Raw genomic sequence first — 7,958 nt, 5'->3', positions numbered from 1 at the left:
AGGTACAGGCTGAAGACTGATTAGTACTTCAAAATTCTGGTCACCTAAGTTCTCTCATGGATCAAATCAATCGTTGGCTATTATCTCTAGGTGTTCCAACAAGATGGATCACCTGCCCACACTTCAAAGAAACCCCTAAGAAAGACTCCAGACCAACGTACACTTCTAGCTACCATAGAGTCAAGACCTCAATACCCTATACTATTCAATCTAGGTGCACGTGTAGTCCAAGTCTTGCAGGAGATCCCACAACAGCAACTGCACCCTAAATCCTTTTGTCAACTAGGCCTAGGCCTCTGTGAATGCAGAGTACATCCAGAGGGTCTGCAGGACATTTAGCCGCAGCCTGGAGCTCACTATCAATTCTGAGGGTGGATACATAAATTGAAACATATCTTTTTTTTTTTTAATTAGGCACTTTATTCAAATCTACGTAGCTCTTAAGTTGACCCCCACCCCTCCCTTTGCAACAAGGATAAGATAGGCGTGGTTATATGATAGATCCCTTTCCCCTGAACTGACCCCGTGGTTTTTTAATTCCCCTAAACCTACCCCCTAAACATGAACTAAATACTACCCTGTGTCTCAGCACTAATCGAAATAAAATTTCCTTAAAACCATCTTTCCAGGATGTTTCTCTCCTAATCCACTTCTCTCAAATAATTATTATCTCATTTCAATCTCACATATATTAACGTATCATCTTTGTACTTAGAATGTACATCATTATTAAGAACTTTGAATAATAGAGGTGGAGTCCATCATAATGACCCATAAAGACTACAACCAGATTGCATGTTATTACAAAGTTCTACAGTGTAATTACAAATCTCAGTTCACCCTCTACCATCCTTTTTTTTTTTTCTTTACCTTTACTCTTGCAGTACGTGGATACAAACATTTTTGAAAAGATATCACATCTGCCCTTTCCAGTATCTACATAGTACCCACCATAAATCAGTCAATTCTACACGATACACACACAAATTAAGTAATTATGATCATAAATATCTTACATAATTAAGTATTTATGTAAGTCACTAAATAGACCGAGGACAGTTGCAATTTTTTTTTCTTAGCGCGTAATGAGATATATATATGAAGAGGCTTTGATCAAGTCTCAAAACTTTTATATTGATATTATATGGACGTCTGCAAGGGGTGGACTGGAACAGCAGTAGCCCCCCACACAAAAAATAAATTAATAAGGGAATTTTGCTTTTTATAAGAAAATTTAAAATTCTAATTTTTTTTTCAAAAATTTGATATTTGAAACTTAACTTAATTTTTCAATTTTTTTTCCCCAAAAATACTTTTATGTAAGTAACTATATATTTTTCGAAATTTATCTCCTAAAAATTAAATATTTGAAATTTTTTGTCAAAAAATTTTATATTGAAAATTTTATTTTTGTAGTTTGTTTCCAAAAAATTTACACTTTTCAGAACAACTTGGGACTTTTGTAATTTTTCCTAAAAAAAATTTTTTGTTAGTGAACAGTTATGAATTTATATAATTATTTGGGCTGCTGTTGATTTTCGAAATTTTTTTCTAAAAATTAAATTTTTTCAGAATCAATATGGTTAATTGATATTTTTTCAAAAAATTGAATTTTTGAGAATAACTATGGCATTTTGATATTTGTGAGTAATTTTGGATTTTTTTTCAAAAATTTATTATTTTCTTAATTGAAATTAAAATTTTTGGATTTTTTTTTTTGAAAACCAAGCCTTGTTCAAAAATTATTATTTACAATGTTTTTAAGGAATTAAAAGGGTTATGAAATTTAAAAAAAAAACGTTATTAAAAAATTTGATTATATACAATTATTTAATTCTCTTGATATTGCTGTTTTTAGGATTTTAGGATGTATCTTTTCATATCCCTCTCTCTATTTTATTTCTTTTAACGTCCTTCCTTATTTCTATTCATCCCTGTTTGTACAGGGTGAAACGATAAAATTTTCACCCTAAAGAAAACAACACTTCAGCTTTATGTTTAAGCTTTTACTGAAAAAATCAATCCATGTATCTTGATTATGTTGTATTGCTCACATCTACGCAATGTTTCCGCCTTCAGCCTCAATCACTGCATCGATACAAGATTGGAACCCGGAGCATACCTTTTCCAAAAGATGACAGTGGGAGCTCGACGAATACTCGGCGTATGGAGGCGATCAGGCTGGCTTGGTGGTGTAAGATGTAACTTTAGTGATGTTCACGACGCATAACCACACGACGTAGTCCAACTGATTCAGTTGGAGGGAGGGGGTTACTGAGAGAAGACCACTTCTTCTGAAGCCAAGCTTGTGACTCTTTGGACTTGTGACCCGGCGCAGAGTCCTGACAGCGACCAATTAATTACACCAGGGGACCACCCCACTCTTCAAAACACCTATGTACACTTTGGTGTTGACTTTCAAGCCGGCTTCGAAGGTTTGAGGTATTTTAATGTGCCCTCACTTAAAAAAATACCAAAGACCAATAAAGTAGCAGGTAACTTTGTTATCATTACCTTGAGCTGTTGCCTCAATTGTTGAACCGCCCGGATTTGCACTTGGAGGGTGCTGGCTATGGTCTTTTGCTATAACTTGGATCGGCAGAGAGCATAATTTGTACAGCGATGTATCTCTGATCTCACTCATTGAACATTATGTCACTTTTAGAAATGATAAAAGGCTCTTATTACTCTTAGAAGTCGTACACAAATGAAAAGCTGGTAGATGATTGGCTACAAAAAAAGAAAACTGGGTTTTACCAAATGGAACAGGAATTATGTTGTCTTTTCTATGGTAACAATTTGATTGTATTAAATAAATCAACTTTATATAAGTAATTATATATTGTTGGTGATAATTTTTGGGGCTAAGCCACACCCTCCCCCACAAATGATGAAAGCTAGCAACACCTCTGCTTACAAGTATCAGTTTTGTTTGTTTTTAAATGTAGAGCAGGTTGTTTCCGAATATTCATTTGTCTAAAAGGAACGTCCATATTTTTTCTTATAATTCTAATATATCCAAAACTCTGGAGGCCAGCACTCGAACTTTTTCAGTTTTGATACACTCCGGAAAAGCTTTTATTTTTCTGCAACCAAAGGGGCACACTGACAGCACTTTGAAAACAATTAGTTATCCTCAAACAAGACTAATTCTACCACTTAAAAACTATTATTATCCAATGTCTCAAAGAATAATATTTATAAAAACTATTAATGTTCCCCATAATCAAATCTACATTATATAACATAGTTATGATGTAAATTTCATTATTGTAGCCTTTTTGATGTTCAAAAAGAAGAAAAGCTAAGCTATAACCTGCTTCTGCATATTTATATGTGCTTCCAACACGTTTCTCACAGTCATGAATAATATCATAAATTAAGGCTCACTGAATCTTGTTGTTTTTTGTATCTTTCAAAGTTCAAGTGACACATTTTTTATTTATTTTAAATATTACGTTTTCCAAGGCAATCATACGAATTATGTTGTCAAATCATTACCTTGATAAACCTTGCCAATTTTTGTTTTATATTGTTATTTGTGTATCTTTTTCAAATAGTAACTATGAATTTGCGAAGCTTTAAAAAAAAAATACATTCATTCAAAAAAACAATCAAAATATATAAGGATTGGCTTTTGGTTTGTGTTTGGTTTATAGCGACACACACCACGCAGTCTGGGTAATCGGTTATGGAAATAAAAAAGGACGATCAGTGCCGTTTCTTTTTAATTTTTTTGTTGTAGAAACGACTGATAAAAAAAATATGGAAGGCTTAGTAAAAAGAAAAACATTAATTTTAATTTTTTTCCATTCATTTTCAGGATTGGAATCGATGATTTCCATTATTTTATCCACATTTTTGACAATTGGCCTTTCAGGGTATGGAGCACCTTTGACATCAAAATTATCAAAAAGTAATCCAAGAAACCAAAACATCACGTGTTTGGAGGGTACAGTATAAGAACTATAAGCATTATTCGCATTTACAGTCGTCAAGCTTGTGTTTTAGCCTTTATCTAGAAAAAAAACCCTGTAAAACATGGTGATTTTTCTCTTTCCTGATGTCTAATGCGAACTCAAACAATCCTGAGTCAAACAATCACAAAAATGTCTCAAAAGTTTTTTAGTGCAAGATTCACATTACGAAAGACATCTCATGGAATAATAATAAATTTATTTTTACAAAATTTATTATGATTATTAATTTAAAATATTTACAAGAACACAACTTTTGACAATATACATTCATTTTTTTTGACAAAAAAAACGTAGACTCCTCGACAAATTTTACAACAATATTTTAGTCAAGGGTGAAATACAGCACCAAGATATATTCTTTTTGCATTTAGATTGTTGGTTTAGGTTATATATTATATAAAAAAGGATCCTTTAATGGAAAATTGCACTATAATTAGTACCATACTGAACAAATCTGACCTAGATAAGGTGTTGCTGTATTGTAATTTAGTGCCATTTTCAGTAAGTTTTAAATGAAATTTATTATCATTTAAAGTGGCAAAAACTGCCATAAAATAAATAATATATTCGCCAAAGCATTTTATAGGGCTTAATGAATACACTGGCAGAGGTGGGGAAAAAGTCATTGTGTGGAGTCTCCAGTTTTTGCACATAAGTCACGGGCTTTGAATATTTTCATCGTGTCCCGTTCGTGTCCTTACCTGTCTTTTGAGTTCATTTTAAGTCCATAATTATGGTCCATTTTGCTATAGATACTTTTTAATTCGATATAAACTAGCTTAAATTTTGAACTGTTATTCTACAACAACAGACTTTGTATTGTTTAAATTAGTTTGGTGTTATTTATAATTCCCAAATTAGATAGATAAAAAAAATATAAAAACCAAATGAAGGCTTTGAGAAAATTGAGGTAACATTTATCAAATAAAAGTACTCTCATAATTATTGAATTGACGAAGTTGATTTTAACTTAAATTTGCAAAAACAGTTTTTAATTAAAATTCAAAATTCGTTGGTTGGAATTGGACAACTATGGAATCGAGTCATGAGTTTTTGATTGCGAGATCTTCAAAACATGGACTTGAGTCCAAGTCAACTCTCAACTCTAAGTACCCACCCCTGTTGATTGATTATTGCACATTCCTAAGAACGATCAGCAATGGTTGAATCAGCCCCTTCTCACTATCTCAATTTTCAAACAAAAATTGAAAAACAATGACCATGTTGTATCATTACTATAAATGAATATCAATTTTTTTATCGATGGGACTTTATTCCCGTAGCAAAAAGTATTCGTGATTTTTGTTATTTAGAGACTAAAACAGTTATGGCATTTATCTCATGTTAACTTTTTTTTTGCCAATATCATTGTGTATCATCAATAATATTTAAAGATCTTTAATACTACATAATATTTACTGTGACTCCAAATTAATCTATTTTTTACTTGCATCATTTACTGTCATGTATGTTATGTAACTTATATATAGGGTGCACAATCTATCTGTGATCCGAAAAGGATTTTTTTCCAAACGCATTTTTCTCTCCAACCAGTTCTCAGATTTAAAAAATAAAATAAGATTCTGAAAGTTTGATAAACTTTAATTGATTTGATTTAATAAAATCACCTCCAGCCTCAATTAAAGTCTCAATACGAGGCTGAAAACTTGAGAAGGCCTTTGCCACATGGTCCCTTGGAAAGTCATGGGATTCCTTCTTGATCTGACTAATAATTTCGTCTTTGTTTTTATGAAGTTTCAGTTGGTTCGATCGCCCCCCCCCCTCACAAAAAAAAAAAAAAAAAAAAAAATAACCCATAAGATTAAAATCTGGCGAGTTTGGATTTCCAAAGTCCAGCAAGATAATGTGATAAAATTGTTTCGGATGCATATGATACTTTTTTCAAGGTGTGATGGGGAGCTGAGCCCTGATGACACATGTAAGGCCTCCCATTGGTAACCATGTCGATTCAGGGCTTCACCTTGGTCTCTAGCAATTGTTATGTTGTCTCTCGGTGCCTTTTCCGAATAATTGGAACACCGAATTCGTCAATTGATTCCACCTTTTTTCAACTGGTGCAGGTTTCAACAAGTTATCTAAGTAAATAAATCACCTGCCTCGGGGCCCACTTTTACCCAAGAGAGCGCGTTAAAGTGGGAGCATAAATAGCTTGCACACCCTCATACTTTAGAATCTTTACTGTACAAGTTGCAACTTGTATTTACAGATTGTTTAATTTATAAGTCTCATTCAGCGGCATTTAATTACAATATCAGTCCTTTTTATTAACATCTATTAATTCATGCTATAATTTAATTGTGATCTATTAAAATGACGTAATTATTAGTTATTGACGAGTTATGTAACTTTGGCATTTGAACTTTATAAAGTGCCACAAAATAAATCTTATTAATTAGTAATTTTTCATAAAAAGGTAAAAAAAATGCGTCTTGAATAAACCTGCTCTAACAGCCATCTGTTTTATGTGTATCACTGCACTAAGCAGCCGTATCCATTTTATTTTAAATTGAGAGTTCTTAAAAAATAAGAAATCAGGTTTAAGAAGTCACTTGCGCTAAGAAGTCCTTTTTTTGAATCTATCTTGCCTGACCGCTCAACACAACTTTGACTCCATCTTGAACATCTATAAAATGTTCAATTTTTGATTCATCAAATTATTGTATCATGGATATGCATGATACATAATATATGATATATAATGAGTAGGTAAACTCACACCTAAAACATTAAAAAAAAATCACACACACAGAAAAAAAAGTAAGTTACATTATTTTTCAAATCTTTTTTTCACATTTATGAATAATTTCTACAAAATTATCAGGCATTGGCGTTCTAGTTTATCTGAATTTCTATAAGATGCTCTGAACTTATGTGGTAATCCAACCTATTTCCTTCCACTGTCCTTTGTTGCTTAGCTCGGTGGCACGCTGAAAAGAGGTGTTTGTTAGAATTCATCTTTTAATCAACAAATATAGCACTTTGTGGACATATAAAGGCGTTTGAGCAAAGAAATATCGGAATTTGAAGTTTTTTTCATGAAATTCAAGATTGAATTAATTTTCTATATACACCAAAAATGAGGCAATAAAACAGGTAAACCTGGTCTAATGACCATTTTGAAGCAAGTCACTGCACTATAAGAAGATTTCAAATTTAGAATTGTTATACCATAGTAAATCTGATTTAAATAGTCAGCTACACTAGTTGGTCACTTTTTCTCTATCCACATTTCAAGATCACTAAATTCTTCATTAAAATAGTTTTATCTCTCCTTTTCATTGCAAATTGTACACTACAAATACAATAGAACCTATATTAAGCGGCCAGGCAAGGGAAACGTAAAATGGGATTACTTAGTAACATTAACTATGCTTCCTTTAAGTGCTAGAATTCTGAAATTAAAAATTGTATATGGCCGCTTAGTGTGATGACACGCTTAAAACAGGGGTTATTAGACAAGGTTTGACTGTACATATTTGTCATGAGGAAGCATTATTAAAAACACGTTGTCTTAAATAGACATAGTAATTAAAAACTTTTAAATATATAATATGTATGTTTATAATGTTTAAAATAACGATCCAATTATGAAGATCACATACATACATACATCGATATGAACGAACGAGAATAGACCTTTTTTTTTTGCCACGTTCTCAAAATTATTAGAGTATAAACAATAAGTGAAATCTATATCCATACACTAAAAGTTGAATGTATTTATTATTTAGTCCCGTAGTTCCATCAAAGAAATTCAAAAACGCTTCATCAACTTTTCAATTTAACAAAGAATAAATAAATGTCTATATCCAATGTCGTCTTCGCCTTGTAGTTAAATATATATGTATGTTAGGGTGAGGCAAATACCCTTAATTTTGTTCAAACCAGCTATAACTTTTTTTTTGTTGTACTCTATATGTGTGTTGTGTACAAGCTGAGATGTTGTACAAGGTGCAA

The sequence above is a fragment of the Lepeophtheirus salmonis genome, chromosome 10 (assembly GCF_016086655.4).
Source record: "Lepeophtheirus salmonis chromosome 10, UVic_Lsal_1.4, whole genome shotgun sequence".
In the NCBI taxonomy this organism is placed as follows: domain Eukaryota; kingdom Metazoa; phylum Arthropoda; class Copepoda; order Siphonostomatoida; family Caligidae; genus Lepeophtheirus; species Lepeophtheirus salmonis.
This window is presented reverse-complemented; position numbering follows the sequence as displayed.